The following is a 22,519-nucleotide window of genomic DNA, read 5'->3' on the forward strand; positions in this document are numbered from 1 at the left end:
GAAATTTGTGATGATTTTTCCACTTTGTGGACAAAGGATTACTGATGACATTAGGGGATTCACTTGGGAGCCCCAATCATCTCTGACGTTAAGAGAAAACGTCAATGACTTTTGGCTAGTGGATTTTGCATATCTGAGCCACTCCCCATACATACGGGTATAAATAGACGACAGGTGCATCCACTCTTCAGGTTTTATGCTGAGGAGCCAAGAAGTTGTCCCTGGCATCAGCAATGGTTCGAGGTTGTGACATGGGGACATAACGTCTCCATTCCCTCCATCAGGGAACGAGAGTTACATACGTAACCAACACATTCCCTATCTGTTGGTCACTTCGAGTTATGTCGATGACGACATTATGGCTCTATGGAAAGCACCACAACCTGAACCCTGTCACAACCCTATGGTATTACAAATGTTGACAAGCAGCCGCATGACAGACAAATGCCATGCAAAGGTCGTAGCCTTCCCACCGTCCCAGCGCAAATTCGCTGCCCTTGGTACCTGCAGGGACCAGAGGGGAGTATAACGCTGCTGGTGATAGCCAAGCCACTGTTCCTTTCACCACAGAAATGTCTTAAGAAAACTAAATAAAGATCTAAAATATCAATATATATGACACTCCCATTGTGGTTATTGTTACCAGTTATGACACCAGCTTGCCTCCATGTAGAAACAAGGAGCTGTTGGAAGATAATGATACTTCCAACTCACAATGGTATTCATAATCAAAAGTCATTTCCATTTGTAAAGATCTGTTTTTATAAATAGAAAGCCATCGGCACAATGCTTGTGTATATATATATATATATATATATATATATATATATATATATATATATATATATATTTATTTGTATTTTTTATTATTATTATTTTTTTTAATAAACTCATCCGTTATCTGCGGTCGACGGTCTCGCCGGCGAGACGAGCCACTTTTTTCTTTCTTACCAGTGCAAAAGATACTAAAAATACTCTTGATTTTGGTCACACAAATAAGTGTTATACATCAATCGAAACTGATAAGTTTATATATATTTTCTATATATCTATAGAAAGCTTTAAGTGTCTACTTTTAAATGAAGTACATATTATCGAAAACAAACATTCTGTGATGAAGTAATCCGTATGAAACCAACACAATGTTCAGTCTGTTCTGTCTAACTCATTATCTCTAATGCGATCCCGCCCTCTCGCGGCTCGCTTCATATGTAAATATCCACGGGAGCCGCGTGCACATGGAGACGCCCAACATAAACAAAGAGTGAGGAGGTTGTTTATTGCGGCTACTGTTAGCTTCTGAAAGAAGACGAGCTGAGTAAAGGCTTGATTTCCCTCAAAATAAGAACAAGAGTTTATCCAGAAGAGAAGATCGATCTGATGACTAAGTAATGTTTCTTTTTTGTATTAGTTAAGTGTTATTGTGACAAAAACTTGAACACGTTTAGTTGGGTTTTTCCCAAACGACAACATCATGAATGCTACGCATCTAAGAATCTTTAGACCATGTTTATTATTAATACTCTGTTCACAATAGATGTAATAGCGTGCTAAACAATAATAATTAGTTTCTCAGATATAAAATATCATTTTTTATAGTACAAAGTACATCCTTTTATAGTACAACGCATGCATGAGCCTTTACAGAATCATAACAAAAATACAAAAATAAAATCATACATACTAGGCTATATGACCACAAAATAATAGTTGGGTTTTTCCCAAACTATAATTCCTGACTACTACAGTATGTTTGAAATCGAGTAAAACATTTTGAATATGATAGGCAATTAATTGTATTAATTTTTTTTGCGGCGCAATGTTGTTTTCATGCTCTATATAAAACAATAAAAGTAATATGAGAGTACACTGTAACATGATGAATGCTACGAGTCTAAGTATGTTTAGAACATGTTTATTATTAATAGCCTATTCTGTTCATGTAATGAACTGGTCAGACACAGCAGGTTAGTAGAATAACAAAAGTGTTTATTAGGGACTATTCGAATCCGAAGAACTGAGGGGTTCGTCTTCTTGATAGGTGAGTTAATGTCAATGGGATACAGGAGACCCGGGAGCAGGGATTAACTCAGTCTATGTTTTCTTGACAGGTATGTGGGTAGCGGGAACCTCCAGCGTGCAAGGGAGTGCTCAGTGTACCGTGATGCGTGTCCAGTGATCGGCAACCACAACAGTGTCCGTCGTCTGGCGTCAGGATCTGAGGATGAGGAAGATGAAGAGGAGCAGAACAAGAGGTAAGTTTCAACAGGTAAGTATCGTCAGGTAGTATACTCAGCTGTGAGTCTTGAGAGCGTCGGTCCTTGTGGTTTACAACAAGATCGGACACTGTTGTGATTGAGGAGAGTGCTTTTAAGAGTGTGGTGATTGTTAGCTGATGAGGTGCAGGTGCGGGTGATTAGAACTCTGGTGAAGTGGATCGTGGCAATTGGTTGGGAGGAGAGCCTGGCCGTTCTCTGACAGTTCAAAAATAGATTTTAATAACGTGCTAAACAATAATAATTAGTTTCTCAGATATAAAATGTATTTTTCTTACAATAGTACAAAGCATGCGTGAGTCAATGGCTACAACACCTATATATATATATATATATATATATGCTCACAAATGTTTTTTTTTATTTTTTTGGTTGTTTGTATTTTATTGAATCAGATACCTGCACCACAGATGATGAATCCTGATGACTTTCTTCAAACTTTTTTCCTCTGAGAGCGCTGTACCAACGTCAGATGTTCATCTACACTGATATTCTATGGTAAAACAAGATCCTTGACTACTGATTATTATAATTTTTTTTTCTTCTTGAATCCATGGAAAGTAGTAGAAACACTTAAATAACACACGTATATATCAGGTATGATTTACTTGTTTCACTTGTTGAACAAAATCTTTAGCAGGAATGCCTCAAAATCTGTTCACGTCTCTGTGGTTAGATCAGTGTGCTCAATAATGTGTCGTTTGACCTTCATTATGTATGTTTTGATTATACTTTATTGTAAATAAAATACAAATAATAAAAAAAAAAAATTGTTTTTTCAATCTCCTCACATTCTCTCTTACCTGCCTCAAAGTCACAGTCACACTGATGGGCCATTAGTGACCATTAGGGGAGGGCCCTTTGTCTCTCAGATGTGAATCGCTTAATATTCAAGCCCATTACCACTCCCTCGCATATAGGCTTTCGATCACAAAACATGTTTTCAAAATATTGTTTTCTGTGAAGGAGTAAGCAGAATGATTTTCACATAATTGTGAAGTAAATATTCTAGCCTTCAAGACTGATTACACAAAAGTCTTATTCAGGACTATTTAGTGTGGGTTTTATGGCCTTATTTCAGCTACGTTTTTTTCTAACCACGCATAATATATTTTTTTCTAAAAAATGCAAACATGTACATCCATCTTGGTCACATAATATTGTAGCACAGTTTGTGCTGAATACAAAAAAAATACATGTTGGTCAATAGTATGTTTTAAGTAGCTGAAATAAGCACAAATATCAGGGCATGTCAAAACATCTCAAGGGCTCCAAAATGACCTCAGACCCCAGAGGGCTAAACTGCTTCCAGGAACTTATGTTTCTCCTCTCTGCTGCCCACCAGGCTTTTGCAGTACCTTTTAACACGGAATATAGGGTGGCAAACAACTCTACCTCACAAAGAGGTCGTAGAGCTAAATATTCTTCTCATTTCTCAACATAAGAAACAGCGGTAAGTGTTGAAATGTCAAATAATATGCCTTTTTATATGATAGTGCATGTAACTTAAAAGTATTAACCAAGCAGAGTTAGTTGTTCTGTTGTCACGTTGTTAGCGGTTAGCTTACTTGTGTAGGTTTGAGCGCGCCAATTTCTTTATCGTATTAAGTTAGTAGCTAACTGTGAGACACGAAAAAAAAATCAATCAATATCTCAACTTTAGCTTTTCTTAGTGCTAACAGCAATCTCTTTCCCTTGTTAAGATTAAAGGGAGCTTGACAAATCTATAAATGATATAATTATAATACACTGATCAGTCATATTAATTAGTAACAAAAAGTTAACAACAAACAACAACAAATAGAACAACAAAAAAGTTTATCTTTATGTGTGCAGGCCTTATTTTTAATAGGGAATAATTCACCCAAAAATAAAAAAATTCTGTCACATAGTTCCAAATCTGTATAAATGTCTTTGTTCTGCAAAACACACAATGAGATACACACAATGAGATATTTTGAAGAACACTGGACCTTCACTGTTTAGGGATGCAGCGATTAACCGGTTCCGCGATTAACCGCGCTTTAAAACGTCACGGTTAATTAATCGTAAAGGTTTCGCAAAACCGAGTGTTTCTGTTGCACGGAGCTGAACTGTTGCAGCCTGTGCAAAATGAAAACAAAGCCACACTAGTGGTGCACCAGCTTCAAATGACTTATCAGAGACACAGAGGCTACTACACTAATTACATTAGTGACAGAGGGACTAAACAGCGAAGCTTTATTTCCACCAGAGAAATGCCTGTCGATAGTAGTGTGCAGGGCTCCACAGTGCGAGCATTTCACTCGCATTTGCGACTAAAAATAGATGTGTGCGAACTGGAAAATGTATTTAGGAGCATAAAAAAATAAAAAATACAAAACAGCCTAACTTATACAGTAGCCTATAACAAACATATTAATTTATTCTTCTTTATTTATGGAAAAATTGCGATGCAGCCTCATATGATTACTTTAGAACTTTAAAAAGGCAACGGTTTAATTTAAATGAGCACAGATGAGAAGAAAAGCTGAGCGAGTTAAAGTGAAGACGCGCTGAATGACGCACATTCGCCACTAGAGGGCGCTGCCGCTGCCGTTACCCCGGTAACCCAGTAAACAAATCAGCTGCGCTACTTTCCTAAAACTGTGTAAATAATGTTTCACACTCACAGTCATTTAGATATTTATATTCGCTTTAGTCTTCACAATAGCATCAAATAATTCTTACTTAAAGACTTAATGAGCTATTTATTTTCAAACATTTTTTCTAACCTAAAACATGGCCCATCCACTGATCTATAATAGAGAACAGTGGGCCTATCTATATATCAACGACTGATTCGTTATTATTGTTCAGTAACACAAGTTCCATTAGTTAACATGAAAAAAACAATGACTGCATTTATTAATAATGCTATCTTAATTTCAACTTTTAATAATACATTATAAAATCAAAAGTTGTCTTAATATAATTCAATGGAGCTAACATTAACTAACATAGTTGTATTTTTTATTAATCAACATTAACAAAGAATATTAACTACTGCAACCCTGCTAAAAAAAAACAATAGAAGCCCAATGGAAACCATCACAGAAATTCCAATGGTTTCCATTAAAATACCATTATAAACCATTAGCTTTTTCCAGTAAAACCATTACAAAATTCCTTTTTGTAGTGTGTTTTGGGCATTTTTCCAATAGGATTTAACATCCCACCAATAGAATGCATCACATACCAGTAGACACCATTATAGTTTCCATTAAAACCAATACAATTCCCATTATAACCATTAAATCCATTACATTTTCTATTGTGTTTTGGGCAGGGTTCTATTGTTTTAGCTATTGCACATTTTTAGTTAATGTTAACCTGCTTTAACTAATGTTAACAAATGGGACCTACCTATTGTTCTTTCGTTCATTATTTTCAAAAGAGAAATACTGTCATGGATGTTTACAGAGCAGCGGTCACCTTTTTTAATTCTAATGGGAGAGATGGACTTTTGTTTGTTGATTGTTTATTATTATTTTGTGCTGTATTGTTGGTTACTGTGTTATTTCTGTTTCAAAAGCCAGCAATAAATAACACTTTAACATCTAAAGAGTGTTCATGTGATTTTATACATTATTAATGTTGGGAAATGAATAAATGCCTAATAATCGTCATAATCGTAAAACCGTGATTATTCATCAGACAATAATCGTACCAGCAAAATCTATAATCGTTGCATCCCTATCACTGTTTCAACATTATGTACTATCTCATTTTATGTTCAGCAGAAGAAAGACATGAATGCACTGCATGATTTCACTGATTGAAATTTTCATTTATTTATTTAGTGATCTATTAAGAATTAGTGTTTTCCATAATTTAAATATTCATGCTCTTTATACTTTATACTGGTAGTTTATTTGCACAGTGTAATTCTCAGAATTTCTTCAATTACAGAAGCATCACACTCCACATGCAAAACTCTAGTGTTTGCCATTTTGTAAATGGTTTACTTTGTCCAATACATTTTGTAATATTTGTTGTGGCCATAGGCGTAATTTACGGGTGGGACGGGTGGGACATGTCCCCACCACTTTTTACCAGGCTCGATATTGTCCCCACCACTTTTAAAAAGTAACTGAAAAATAGATTGCGTAAGGTATATATTAAAGGAAAAGCACCATCTACAAATCGACACTCTTCATAATCTAATTCATTCATTTAACACATTTTTCCGCCGATCAGAAGCTTTTCAACGTCCTCAAAGATGAATATTAAGTCTCGTTGTGAAACTATCGCGAGATACGCGATATGCGTCATGGGATATGTAGTTTCCTTTCCCTATAATTAGTCTGCAGATCCTGTACCTTTCTTTTTACGATGTTCGTATTGTTTGGATACTGTTTCAAGGTTTAAATATTTTATTTGAGAGTTTTGAGAAGATTCTATGTTATGACTGGGATTTTCACAATTAAAACAAAAAGTATACAAGTCTTTAGTTCATAGTCCTTTAATTCAGTTTTGTATTAAATCACAGCGCGCTGCAGTGGCCGCCAGAAAACATGATTAGCGACAGTATGTCTATATTCACGTAAGTTAAATATAATATGTTTTCGTGTTAAGCAAAGTAACTTACTGTGCGTGGCTGCTTCACTAAAAAGCTTCTTATATCACTTCCACACTTTCTTTTGGACATTTTGTTGATGTTTTAACATTTATGCTATAGGTAGCAACATTTACCGTTAACTAGCCTTTACATGTGGGGTGGGGGAGGAAAAAATAGAGCTTTTATAAAAACGTCATAAAAAAAGATTCGTTAAAACAATTTCATTTATATAATTATTTAATTAATAAAGGTAGTTTAACCATTTTAAACACAAATTAACTCTCATTCATGTTTTACACAAGGTTTTGCGTAGTTCAGGATTGGTTAAATTATTTGATTGGATGAGGAAACATTTTGTGGGCTTGTCTTGACTCTTGACGTAATGTTGATTAGAAAATATGCAAGTAATTCAAAGTAGAATGAATCGTAATACACACACACACACACACAAACAATTGTGCAATTAATGAATATGCTGCAGCTGAGCTGACCATGAAATGGTAAGTTCACCATATTTATCTTGCGTATTTTGATTGATATTAGCTACCCTGGATGTGTTGTGATAAGCGAAACGTAACATTCACGTGAATGTTACGTTTTGCTTATTCGGACGTTTATAGACATATTTGTGAATGTGATGCATGTGTACAACAAAGTGAAAATTAAGTGCATTTCCAACTCTGAACTCAGTCCCCAAGTAAATTCGGTTATTAAATAAACAAATAGCTAAACGAGTTGTGCGGTGTCCCCACCACTTTTCAAAGCAAAATTACGCCGCTGGTTGTGGCATGTCAATAATTTCATCCTTGACTGAAATGTTTACAAAGATGAATTCCAGATGAGAATCTGAGCAGCTTGCCTAGAAGAAATACATTATTTTTATTTTATTTTTTTCCTACTGGAATAAGTTACATGCTTTACAGACAACATTTTTAAAGGGCAACCAATTCATCTAGATTAAGTCAATCTTGGGGATCGTTTGTGGGATTAAGTTTTGAGGATTTTTTTTTTATTATTATTATTATTATTTTTTTTTATTATTTAACAAGAGTTATTAAGATACACAATCTTTTGATCTATCTCTTCTTATTCTCTTTCTTACAGACATACAGACATAAACATAGATAGATTTTTTTTGTGGCAGCCATGTTTTCTGTGTCTGCTTGTTTATTTTGTTAGGTTGTGTCTGCCAGAAGTGTTGTCAAAATGGCTTGCACATTTCTGTCAGTCACAGTGGACAAGCTTGCTAAGGTGTAGAGGTTTTTCAGGGCCAAAGTCACACTTGCATTTTACTGTGTGATTTAGGTTGCTTTTTAAATTGACATTTGTTCTGTAATTGTGGTGGTGAGGAGCCATATAATATCAGCCCGCTGAAACTTATTCATTGACAGAAATCATCTCAAAAACATTTCAAAGAACTACTTGGAATATGTTACAGTAAGTAAGGAAGGAAGGAAAACATACAGACATAGACAATAGTATCTAAGTGAAACGTATAAATACAGCATACTGAGAATAACCATCAACAAAAATCAAAGCTAAATTCCAAATCTTTTTTGACGCCATACAATCGATGTGTATGATGAACAATGTTAAGATATGGGTGAAGACTATCAGTGAATAATAACTTCTGTTTTTAGTCTTTAAGTTTCTTTAACGGTGTAAATGACAAAAAAAAATGTATAGCTTCAGAAGGCTTGGAAAAGAGCACACAAGTAGTTAGATGATTATTTTATTCTGTGGTGCTTTTCTGTTCACCTACTGTACATCACAGTAAGGTTTTATTTATATAATTATTTTCATATGATCAGCAGCTCTCACTAAAACCATTTGTACTCTTTATCATGCTAAATGTTCAGTACTGAGTAAACACTAACCAGTATATGGAGTTGCATGTGTCTTTCAGTTGATTTCTACGTGATGCAGCTAATGGATTTGACTTCAGCCCACTGCAACAGTAACACACTTAATTCACACACTCGTTTGTAGGGATTCACTCTAATCACTCAGTAAATAGGGAACACACAACAGAAACAGAAAGTCTCATTAGCTCTGTATAGCAAGAACAGAATCAATGGAAAGTCCCATCATGCTGGAAAAAAAACTTGTGTGACGGATGTAGGCAGTGTATGTCTCTCCACGGTCTCTCCGCAGGCCTTCTGTCTCCCCCAGCCCTCTCCTCAAGTCCTCGGTACCTTGCAGTATATCTGAACAAATCACTCAGCACTTCCCAAGCGCCTCACCTGCTGATCTCTCTTCTTTCCCCCTCTGCTCTCTCTATCCTTCCCTCTGGTGCTACCACTCTCAGCCCAGGGTGTGATCTGTTGTCCACCCTATTTCCAGCTGGCATTATTGATCGGAACAGCCGGGCCTAATTATCTGAGTTGGGCTTGCAAAGCATGCTGGGAGCTGTGAAGCACTTATCCTGTAGAGTGAAAGGAGTCAATACAGTACTTAGTGAAAAAATGATTAAAATGATTCGAAAAGAGGGGACATAGAGTGTTTTTATGTTACTGAGGCAGGGGTCAAAGAGGAAGTGAGAAGTGTTGCTTGGAAGCAGATGTGGGAATAACATGGACACACAAGTGCAAAACATAAATAGGACAGAGAATAAGAAAGGGGTGTTAGTCCTCTCACACTCTTTCATGTGTAATATATTCTTAAAATGAGCCAGGGAATAGCCTGCTGCTCCTAAACAAAAGGATAATCTTGATGTAGAAATGGCAATTCAATCAGTGTTTTGCCAGTTAACTTTTCTCCTTTTGTGCCAGTGTGAAGCAGAAAGCCAATCAGCATGATATTTCCGCGCCCTTCAACCCTGCAGGCAATTAGAGTTGTAACTTTTAGAGTTCAATATATATGTTGCGAAACATCAGACTGAGAGGGATCCATTTGCAGCTCTTTATTCTCAGAATAGTCAGACAGAACAGGGTAAATCACCGGCAGTAGAATCAACGTAGAATAGGCAGAAATCGTAGTCAGATAAACAGGCAGAATAGTCAGGGCAGGCAGCTTACAATCAGAGTCCGGGTAACAATCCAAGTCGGGGCAACCAGAGAAAAATCACAGAGTCGATGAACCAGGCAGAGATAGCAACCAAAGTAAACACGGATAGTAAACGCTCGGAAATGACAGCCAGGGCAAATCAAGACTTCACGGTGTGTGTGTGGAAGTGTGCTGCTTATATGCGTGTGTGTGAATGAGGTGCAGGTGTGGCAAGGCAATCAGGCCCAGGTATGAGGGATGATGGGAAACTGAGTTCGAATGAGGTTAGTACTCTGGGGATGGCTCCCTCTGGTGGTGCAGAGGGGGCGTGACGGGAGCCTCAATCATAACAGAGCCCTCCCCCTGCGAGCGGCTCCTGACGCGAGGTGGTAAACGATGCCGGGGTCTTCCACGGGGTCGAGGGGCCGGTTTTCCCGGGTGCAATCGGTGGAACTCCTCTGTGAGAGTGGGGTCCAGGATATCACCTGCGTTGACCCATGATCGCTCTTCCGGACCGTACCCCTCCCAATCGACCAGATACTGTAGTGCGCCGCCCCGGCGTCTGGAGTCTAGCAGTTCATGCACTCGATAGGCCTCCTCGCCGTCGACCAGCATGGGCGAGGGAGTCTGTGGCTCGGCTCCCTCCTCAGACGCCCCCCGCGGACCACCAGCAGGTTTTAGTAGGGATAAATGAAAAGTGGGAGAAATACGATAATTAGAGGGCAGTTCTAATCGAAAGGATACTGGATTAATTTGTCTAGAAATTTTGAATGGCCCAACATACCTGGGACTGATTTTCTTGCAGGGAAGTCGGAGGCGAATATCCCGGGTCGAGAGCCAGACCCACTGCCCTGGCTGATAGACAGGGCCCGGTCGTCGGTGTTGGTTGGCCTGAGCCTCCTGGCGCCTGACAGCTCGTAGAAGGTGGGTGTGAGCTCGATCCCAGATCTCCCCACTGTGTCGAAGCCACTCAGTTATCGAGGGTAGTTCGGTGGGTTCTCCTGACCATGGGAACATTGGCGGTTGGAATCCGAGGGTACATTGAAAGGGAGTCATGCCGGTAGCCGGCTTGGTCAGAGAGTTTTGAGCATATTCTGCCCACATCAGATATCGACTCCACTCCATCTGGTGATTTTGGCAGTAGGACCGGAGGAAACGAATGACCTCCTGATTCAGGCGCTCGGTTTGGCCATTCGATTGGGGATGATAACCTGAGGTGAGACTGATATTGACATTCAGGCTTTTGAAGAAGGCTTTCCATACCCTTGAGGTGAATTGGGGACCTCGATCGGAGACGATGTCGTCAGGCAGGCCATAGTAGCGGAACACTTGGTTGCATAGTAATTCGGCAGTCTCTAGGGCCGTGGGTAATTTGGGCAGAGATATGAGGCGACAGGCTTTGGAGAATCGATCAATTATGGTGAGAATGGTGGTGTTACCGTAGGAGTTGGGTAGGTCAGTGATGAAATCGATTGCGATGTGTGACCAAGGACGTCGAGGTGTGGGTAATGGTTTCAGCAGGCCGGCAGGTAATTGTCTGGGTGATTTAGTTGTGTTGCAGACATTGCAGTTGTGAATGAATTCAGTTGTGTCGGTAAAGAGTGTGGGCCACCAGAAGCGATTTCGTAGGAGGTGTTCTGTAGCCGTGATTCCTGGGTGACCTGAACTGGGATTTGAGTGAACCTGAGTGAGAAGTGGTTTACGGAAAGGTTCTGGAACGAATTCTAGGTTGGCAGGACATTCTGGGGGAGGTTGAGTCTGTTGATTGGCGTGAGCGATTTCGGTCATTATATCCCATTGAACGGGAGCCAGCAGAAGCTTTTCAGGAATGATGTTCTCGGAGGGGCCTGAGTGGTTGCTATTCTCAATCTGACGGGAGAGTGCATCAGCCTTAGTATTCTTGGTACCTGGTCGGTAAGTCACTGTGAAGTGGAATCGTGTGAAGAACAGTGCCCATCTGGCTTGTCTGGGGTTCAGACGTTTAGCTGAGCGTAAGTATTCTAGGTTCTTGTGGTCTGTGAGAACGATAAAGGGGTGTGCGGCTCCCTCGAGCCAGTGGCGCCACTCCTCTATTGCTAACTTTATGGCTAGTAGTTCACGATTGCCCACATCGTAATTTCTTTCAGCATGAGAAAGTTTGCGGGAAAAGAAAGCACAAGGATGAACCTTCGAGGACTCACTCTGTCGCTGGGATAATATGGCCCCTACCCCTGTATTAGAGGCGTCGACCTCGACGATGAACTGGCGCTCTGGGTCAGGATGTCGCAGAATGGGTGCTGTGGTGAAATGAGTCTTTAGTTTGTTAAAGGAGAGGAGTGCCTCGGGCGTCCAGCTCAGACGTGATGTGTTGCGTTTGGTCATAGCGGTGAGCGGAGAAGCGACGGAACTGAAGTTTCTGATGAAGCATCGATAGAAGTTAGCAAACCCCAGGAAACGTTGTAATTCCTTTACTGTTTGAGGCTGTGGCCAGTCGAGTACCGCCCGCACCTTCTTGTCGTCCATAGCCACTCCCTCTTGACTGATTACATATCCTAGGAAGGAGGTGCTGGTTTGGTGGAACTCACATTTCTCTGCCTTTACGTAGAGCTGATGTTGAAGTAATCGCTCGAGAACTGATCGGACGTGTCGGGTATGTTCCTCTTGAGTGTCTGAATAAATCAGGATGTCGTCAATGTAAACTATTACCCATCTGTCCAACATGTCGCGGAAGATGTCGATCATGAAAGCTTGAAAGACTGATGGACTGTTGGCGAGCCCGAAGGGCATAATCAAGTACTCATAGTGCCCACTAGTGGTAGAGAAGGCTGTTTTCCATTCATCTCCCTCACGGATTCGGACCAGATTATAGGCGTTGCGTAAGTCTAGCTTGGTGTAGAATCTTGCCTTTCGCAACTGTTCGAGGGCTGCTGGGACAAGAGGCAGTGGGTAGCAAAACTTTACCGTGATATCATTCAAGCCTCGATAGTCAATGCATGGTCTGAGCCCTCCGTCCTTCTTCTTAACAAAGAAAAAACCCGCGGATGCAGGAGAGGTGGATTTTCTGATGAACCCCTTGTCTAGTTCCTCCTGAATATAGGTTCTCATGGACTCTGATTCTGGTTGTGATAGAGGGAAAATTCTTCCCTTGGGCGGAGTGGTGCCTGGCAGAAGATCGATCACGCAATCGACTGAGCGGTGAGTGGGGAGCTGTGAAGCTTTCTTCTTGCTGAAAACCTCTGTGAGGTCGGCATATTCAGGGGGCAGATTAAGTGTGTCTTTAGTGTGATTTGTTGTGACTGGGGTTGTGTTGGGGTTTTTGGTTACTCTAGACAGACATTGTTCCTTACACGTAGGTCCCCATTCTGTAATCTGTCCCTCTCTCCAGGATATTTGTGGATCGTGGGTTCGAAGCCAGGGGAGGCCAAGAATCAACGGGTGAGTGGGTGATTGAATTACATAGAACCGAATCCTCTCTGAGTGAAGGGTGCCGATGTGTAGTTGAACGGGCTCGGTGAGGCGGAGAATTTTTCCTTTGCCCAGAGGACGGCCATCTAGCGCCTCCACTGCCAAGGAGGAATCACAAGAGGTTAGTTTTAGGTGATGTTGCCTGACAAACTCACTGTCAATGAAATTTCCCGCGGCACCTGAGTCTAGAAGTGCCATGGTCTGAATTGTTTGACTCGGAGTGGTTAATCTGACAGAAAGCTTAATACTAGAAGTTGGGCTGAGCGAGAGAGGAATGTCACTCACCGAGCGTTGAGCTGATGATGGCCGAACGGGGCAGGTGTTTCCCACATGGCCTGCCCGACCGCAGTACAGACAGAGTTGGTTCTGCATGCGATGTTGTCTCTCCTCAGGAGTAAGGTGAGTAAATCCAAGTTGCATGGGTTCAACGGGGCTTTGAACTTTGGGTGGTAGGCGTGGTGCTGATTGTGTGGTGCAACGGGAGCGAATCAGGTTATCGATGTGGATCGTAAGCTCAATGAACTGGTTAAGATCTTTCCCCTCATCCCGACAGGCTAGCTCCGATTGTAGCTCGATGTTCAGACCCTTTCGGAACAGCAATTTCAGGGTATCCTCCACCATCGTAGTTTGCGCTGCCAGAGTACGAAATCTTAATGCATATTCTGCCGCAGTCCTTCCTCCCTGCGATAGTGTCAAAAGCTGCTCTCCTGCACCTCTTCCTTCAGCTGGATGTTCGAACACCTCCTTGAAGTGTTGGAGGAAGGAAGCAAAAGTGGGGAAGGTTGAACCATCGGTCCTCCATACTGCCGTAGCCCACTCCAGAGCTTTGTCGGTGAGCAGAGAGCATACGAAAGCGATGCGGCTGGACTCAGTGGGGTATAGTGAAGGTTGCTGATTGACGAAGAGTGAGCACTGTAATAAGAAACCTTTGCATTTGGTTGGAACCCCGCCGAACTTCTCGGGAAAGGCGAGTCGTGGGCTGACAGAAGTAGTTTGCATGACAGGAGGATTGTTAGGAACAGGTGGCGGGTTAACAACGACTGGTGGTTGAACTATGTGCAAACCTTGCAAGGTTGTAACGAGCTCCTCAGTGAGGGTGGTGAGTCACTGCAACGCAAGTTGCGAGGCTTGAGCCGAGAGTTCGGTGGTCAGCTGCATAAGCTGGATCGCTGTTTGGCGAAGTCTTCTGTTGCGAAACATCAGACTGAGAGGGATCCATTTGCAGCTCTTTATTCTCAGAATAGTCAGACAGAACAGGGTAAATCACCGGCAGTAGAATCAACGTAGAATAGGCAGAAATCGTAGTCAGATAAAAAGGCAGAATAGTCAGGGCAGGCAGCTTACAATCAGAGTCCGGGTAACAATCCAAGTCGGGGCAACCAGAGAAGAATCACAGAGTCGATGAACCAGGCAGAGATAGCAACCAAAGTAAACACGGATAGTAAACGCTCAGAAATGACAGCCAGGGCAAATCAAGACTTCACAGTGTGTGTGTGGAAGTGTGCTGCTAATATGTGTGTGTGTGAATGAGGTGCAGGTGTGCCAAGGCAATCAGGCCCAGGTATGAGCGATGATGGGAAACTGAGTTCGAATGAGGTTAGTACTCTGGGGATGGCTCCCTCTGGTGGTGCAGAGGGGGCGTGACGGGAGCCTCAATCATAACAATATACTGTAAAGAATGGCTTTTGAACAATATTTTAATCCTGTCACTCACTTCCTCGATTTCATTAAATCGACCAGATTACAAGGGCCTATTCAGTGAGGCCTTGAGTTTGAAATGACACAGTCAGAAAGAGCCGCGAGCCACGATTCAGGGGACGAGTCACCTTTCAAATGTAATAAACTGCATGCATGGAATTTCGATCACATGCTATTCATTTGAAGATTTTATTTTTTTCTTCAAAGTCCAAAGTCTTGCCACTCACGACTTGACATTGTCCAGGTCATTGCACCTTTGAACACAGAGACTCAGACAGCAATTTTAGACTTCTGTTTTGTCTCTTAAAAGACATTTAAATATGACCTCTGACTGAGAATGGTGCTGAAAACCTTTAAAGAATGGACTATTGAAGTGATAATGTAGCTGAGGAATATCAAATAAAAAGCTTGAATAACTTGAAACCCTCAATGGAAAAAAAAGTTGTGATATGCACATTTTCCTTATCATTTAACAGGGACTGGCCAACTTGACATTTGCTTTAGCGCTGTCAATTTCTGCAAATGCCTTTATTGAATGCATGCACGAGGCTCAGGCACATTTCATGAATCTCAGCCAAAGCAAACCACCTAAATATGCATAAAACCCTGCTGTTTAATTCTTCTATTTGTTCTGTCGACAGTGGTGTGAATAGACTCATTTAAGGGTGGCTTGAAGCATAACCCATCTTTTAACAATTCTTGTTTAATCATTATTTGAATGATGGTAGACGCCGGTAGAATTTCCTGATAATAGACCCCCACTTTAGGACTGTAATTCTACTGCTAATGTTGTATACTACTGTTCAAAAGTTTGGGGTTAATAAGATTTAATAAGATAAGTTTTTTAATGTGTCTCACTAAGGCTGCATTTATTTGATCAGAAATACAAAAATGGCAATATTGTGAAATATTATTACAGTTTAAAGTGACTACTCCAAAATATCACGTTCCATAATAAATCATTCCATCTAGTCTTTCCTGACACTTTTGATGTTTTCAATGCATACAGCACAAAATGGTGTTATAATGAGATTTCGGTAGTTGTAATTGTTGTGCCCTCCCAGCTAACACAGGTATTTGAAGAGTTCCAATCCAAAATCCTCTAAAAGCCATCTTGGTCAAAAAATTAGATAACGATACTGAGTGAATGCTCTCCACACATAGTATATGTTCATCAAGTACGTTCACTTCAAATGCGCTAAATCCCAGCCTCAACCCATTCAGAAGTACCAGTAATTAAATAGAAACCTATACATAGTAGCCGGAAATAAATGCTAATTTTAAAGAAAAAAACATCAGACGTACTTAGAGGCTTTTGCGTCTTAACTCTTCATTTTAACACACTATCAAGGTGCTTGCAGTTCATGTAAACATTATTTACATTCAAATGCTCCCACAGCTGATTTCATTAAGCTTGCTTCATATACAGGAGAGAATAGTGTGCATACTGTCTGTGACATGCATCCTGATCTATAGTTCACTCTAGTCAAGTTTCATTTAGGATTGCTGTGCACAGTGTTATTTTATATACACATTATATACATATTTACCACTCTGGACACACCCCAATCAAACAATTACACGTCACCAAAAAGAGCACTTTTTTTTTAAAAACTATTCTGATTTCACATATAAACATTCACATACCACACCCGTTCCAGAATTGCATGTTTTTTTTTTCCATTTATCCACAAACAGTGCCCCACAGGAGATGCTTACATTACAACACCAGGAGGCCTTGGCTTGGAACATGGACTCATCCTTCAAAGAATTTGCTTTACTTTGCTTTCACTCTTCAGCAGGCTGAAGTGAAGTGATGGATGAATGGTAGGGGTGACAGACAGACATGTAGATAAATAGATACAGAAGTAGAGAGCTTGACAGATGAATGGACTGGATGAAAAATAGATAGCTGCATGATACATAGAGAGTTACTGTAAAATTATCATACATTATGTAAATCACTTCAGAAGCATTCACATGTTTTGAATTATTTCCAACAGAACAATAAAGTACTGTTTACTACCATGGAAGCTAAACTATGTAGTGTGACAAGATTCACACTTCTTAAGAAAACCATGGTAACCAAAGACATTATGACCAGATGTTTACTTATACATTCAGGTGTGCAGACATCTGTTCAGAATGACTGAGGCCCTTACGAGATCATTAAAACAGAGGCAGCAACATATAAATATAACCTAGGCAAAGCAAAAATGTACCTATACATTCAATTCACAGCAGTGTCCAGTTGAAATGATCACTGTAAGTGGTAAAACATTTTTTTCACATAAATCATGATTATCTATCTATCTATCTATCTATCTATCTATCTATCTATCTATCTATCTATCTATCTATCTATCTATCTATCTATCTATCTATCTATCTATCTAATATAATTTGCATAAATAGTATGGTCATACAAATTCATGAATTAATCTATTTATTTATTTATTGCACAGTTCTTTGAACACTATGTTATGACATCAAAACACTTTTATAATAGTTGATTTGCAAACAATGTTGATATTTGTGTCACATAACCAGCTCTGTATGTATGGCTTTTCTGATGTAGTAAACTTGCTTGGTAGCTCACCTGGTACAGCACTGAGCTTGCGACTCACAAGTTGCTTTTTGTTGGTGGTCCATTATTTTCAGATGTGATAGAGCATCAGCAATTTAGTGTCACTTATTACAAATATCAGAGTAATAAAACATTGCCAGATTCATGTTCATCTTATTTGGATAAAACTGAATGTGTTTTTATTGCCATTTACTGGAAATTTCACTTTGAAAGAAATGTAATAGCATTTTGTAGAAATGTTGCCATCAAATAACCCTAGTTTTTAAAAAAAAAAAACACCTTCACACCAACACACCTGCATTGCATCACAGCCTAAAGTACCAGACTTCTCACATATCACTCTCTCATTTGTTCATAATTCTTTCATTCCTGTCTCTCATCTGCTACTTCCTACAGACATGTTCTTATCGGATTGTGCAAAAGGATGGAAAGTGTGTGTGTGTGGGATTAAGCGCACAGTTATTTTATCTCGCAAACACATTCTCAGGTGTAAAAAGTTTTACCTCCCTGATAGACAGATAGTAAGAGAGAGAGAACACGGGGTGCTAGTCAGAGAGAAATGGGAAATCTTGCCATTACAAAAGAACAACCAGTTGGACAGGACTACCAACCGTAAAATTAGTCTTCAAAGAGGTCAGTGGCACTACATGGAACACACATGAATATACATATCACTATAAAAACATCCAGAACCATCCAGAAATCTTGTTATGAACAATTTGTCCCGGAACAGCACTGGAATTCCATTATGTATGTTATTGCATATGTGTGTGGGAGGTGACCATCTGAGAGGAGATGTTATGATATTAAACACCTCTAAATAAAGATAATTTATGTTAAGATGACTGACAGGGTGCTGCTGCGTGTAGTGCACTCATTAGTTATGGCGTTAGTTTGAGAGAACGCATTTGATTGATGCTTTTAATTGGGCCATGACGTAAAAACACAAGATACTTCTCTTTTCAATATAAATAAGATTTTATTTATATAAACCTAAGACATGAACTAATCTAACACTTGAACGCAAGCATTCACACATTCACACGTTGCAGAAAGAGAGAAAGTGAGGAAAGGATGAGTTTAAGAGAATGAAAATGTGAAATACAAAGTTTACAGCAATATGTTCATTTGCATAGACCTGAACAACCATCAATCACTTATTTAACCCTCGCTTTGAGTTTCTCAATGAGGCTAAAATGTATATTAACTGCACCAATTCAGTTAGAATCTTGAGGTACTTGCTTGCTTTGCTTAGGGAATCCCTTTTGTTATGGTCCTTGCAGGAAAGGGGGTTCCCCGAAGTGTCTGATTGGTTGAGAGTTCAGTAGTCGTGAAGTGACTTCTTGGGAAGCCAATGGAGTTGTGGCTGGTAGAAGTTTTGAGGCGTGGCGGCAAAACTTAACTGAGTACACGAAACTCACAACGGAAAAGAAAATAAATTAAAGTAAAAGAATAAAAGGATGTAACAAGACTAGGTTGGTTTTCTTCTCATTATGGTAGCAGCTGGCACGTGGGCCAGAGCACGCTCAAAGAGCAGCGTCAAAATGCGGTGGCAAAAGAGAAGAAGAGGAGAAGGGTGACTAAGAGCGAATTTGATGGTGTGCTGAGCTTTTAAACTCGGCTTTCAGACTGTCCCATCTGGACGTCTTGACCAATTAGATACTGTCCTTGCTCGGGGTATTGCATTGTTTCTCCACCCCATCAATAAATCAACATGTTAAATGGTCAGTCACATGTCCGAACTTTACAAGCTCTTGCAAAGCATACTTTTGAATGTGATTTCTGTAACCAGAATATGATACATTTTACAAAGAATTAATTGGAAGAAACATTTAAAGCATGAATTTTCAAACTCATACATACCAAACATGAATATTACCCTTTAAGGCTTAAGCTATTCAATACTTATTAAAAGCAAGGCATACACAATGAGTGATTAAAACAAGTATAGTCAAATGTGTGGGCTACATACATAATATGCAGTTATGCATAGAAATGATTAGTTTCATTAAAAATTTAAAATGAAAGTCTTTTAAGGTGATTTTAGGTGCATATGGAAGCAGACAGTCTTTGTGAACCAAGGAATTTCAGTCGGATTCTTTGTCTTCTATGTGTGCGGGTAGCCAATCTAAGCAAGTCTGTAGCTTGTGGTTTTCCAGCGTGGAACCAATGTGATGGCCCTCTCTTTGACCATAAGTCTTGAATACTTGCCCCAAATTTGACAGTCTTTTTTCCTGAATTGGAATTATCAATAAGTGTTAATTTATCTCAAGGTTGTAAACTGTTTTGTGAAAGAGTTGGTTAGTTTGCTTACTTCAGACTAGTGGTGCCAGAATCTAATTTATGACATTGTCCTGTTTTCTTGGGGCCTCTGAATTCCAGCTCCTCAGGTTTCAATGTTCTGATGCATCTTAAATTTGTCTGATTCAGTCTCTGATATTCTACAGAAATAAAATACCATCTGATGTTCATTCATATTTATTTCATGCTTTAAGTAAATATAAAAAAAAAAAAAGATTGGTCCAGTGCTGCTTGAACTGAGGTGATACATTGATCTTTACACATTAAAGATACAAAAAACTGTATTCATCCTTAGAATTTCTCACAAATTGGCAATATTTGAAAGCTGAAACCTTGTTTCATACCAGAAGTGACCTGTTCTCTCTTTTCGGTCGCTGTTTTGTCAATTTCCTTTTTGCTCCGTAATATTGTCGTGCGCGCAGTTAGTTTCGTTTGTGCGTTGGCCTCTGGGAATGCGTGGGTGGAATGAGGCAAGACAAGATGATCTGCTCCCTATAGTTTACTGAACTCCTTGAACAACGTAGTTACACAGTTCACTCATCAACAGTACATTTGGCATAAACACACAGTCTAAATGTCACTGTTCTCACTGATCGGTGCTCTTGCTCCAGCACAGAACGGCAGCTTTCCCGACCGTGCGATGAGCATGCGAGCAACCTCTCTTATCTTCTACATACAGACGTAACTCAGCACATATTCTCAGACTGACGTAACTAAGCAGCCAATAGAAATAGCAACGGAACAAACACAGTGATAAGCTTAAAGGGACCATGCTCTCTTTACTACATTATGTTTTTCACTTGTAACGTTAACCAGAGAGGGGGGACTACCTGCATGAAACAGAAGGCAAGAGAGAAAAAACTTGAGGCAATCAGCTAATCGTTCCATGAGCCTTTATAGTTGTTTGCACCAGCATACTCGTCTCACACACATGTGAAATGGCGAGTACAAAACGGGAAATAAAACACTCTGGTAACGTAAGAAACAAAAATAAATTAAGTTACGGCACTGTGGTAGTCAGCAGTAGAGTGACCATCATCTCCTTACTCTTGACTCTCTCTCCATGCGTGCGCGTTCACAGAACAGTGTTCAAACTTACAGCAAAACATTTAAAGTGACATTAAAGGGGTCATATGATGCGATTTCACGTTTTCCTTTCTCTTTGGAGTGTTACAAGCTGTTTGTGCATAGATAAGATCCCTGAAGTTGCAAAGCTAAAGTCTCAAAACCAAAGAGATATTCTTTATAAAAGTTAAGATTCTGCCACGCCCCCCTAAAACGGCTCATTCAGACACGCCCCCACATGTCTACGTCACGATGTGGTAAGATTTGCAAAACACTGCCCAAATGTGTATGCAATGAAAGAAGGCGGAACTATTACACACCGGCGCCATGTCCTGGATACGCTGTGTTTCTTTGTGAAAGCGAAAGTACTTTGTTTGGGCTTCCAAAAGATGACACAACTAGAAATCAGTGTTAGGATCATTACTACCAACAGCCAAGTCATCATTCTGAGTTGCAAATTCAGCTTGCATGTCAGGCAAGGAGTTAACACTGTCCACACTTCCTGAGTGAACAGGAACACTGGTTGACACAAGGCAATCATTTAGGATGATTCCATCTCCATTCTCAAATTGTAGGTCAGTCAGAGTTATGGAAGTAGCATCATTAATCATTGCATAAAGCACGTCATCCATATCGTCAGCTGATGATTCTGGAACGGAACCCCCTGTGGGCACAGTCTCCCATGGATGAAAAGGCAGTAGGTTTGCGACATGAAATACACCAGCATCCGCACCTGTGAGTCTGTAGTTCACCTCAGACAGTTTTTGTGAGACACGATAAGGACCCATATATACAGGTGCCAACTTAGCAGTGAAGTTTGCCAGAGCATCTAAACGAGGGTGAGTCTTCACTCTTACCAGCTCATCCACAGAGTAAGAAACAGGTCGATGTCTCTGGTCGTAGTGCTTCTTCCTTTTGGCATGGCTTCCAGGTAAAAAGGACCTAGCATGATCATGCACCTCTCTGATTGAAGACTCCAAGCTCTGTAAGGAATACCCGGTTCATCCGTTCCATCACAGTTTGGCTGAGTGATAATGTCAAGAGGAGTATTCAATTCACGTACGTACAGCAACATAGATTGACTATGGCCAGTGCTTTAGTGAAGTGCAGTTCTCAAGGCAAAGCAAATTTGGGGCAGTGTGCTTGTTGCCAACATAAGCACGGATGGCAGTCCGATTCACCCTCTCAGTCGCATTTGTTTGAGGGTGATATGCAGAGTGATAAGTACATGCTTGAATCTCTATCTGAGATCAGGTAAGCGGGTGCACCATGCCGTGCAAAGAACTCACTAAGCAACTTTCTGGTGGTCACTTGGGCAGTTGCTTCTTTAACTGCGCTAACTTCCACCCACTTCGAAAAGTAGTCCACGAAGACAAGGATATACACATTCCCGCAGGGGGTGCGCAGTAAGGGCCCCACAAAGTCCACCCCCGTATACTCCCAAGGTATTTTTGCGTGGATAGGGACCATAAACCCAGCGGGTTTCCTCTGGCTTAGACAGTACAGGAGGCAACATATTTTTTGCGTTGGATGACAACTTTGGCCAGTAAAATCAAATCTTGAGTCTCGCTATTGTTTTAGTCA

Source organism: Barbus barbus (genome assembly GCF_936440315.1).
Source record: "Barbus barbus genome assembly, chromosome: 1".
Lineage (NCBI taxonomy): Eukaryota > Metazoa > Chordata > Actinopteri > Cypriniformes > Cyprinidae > Barbus > Barbus barbus.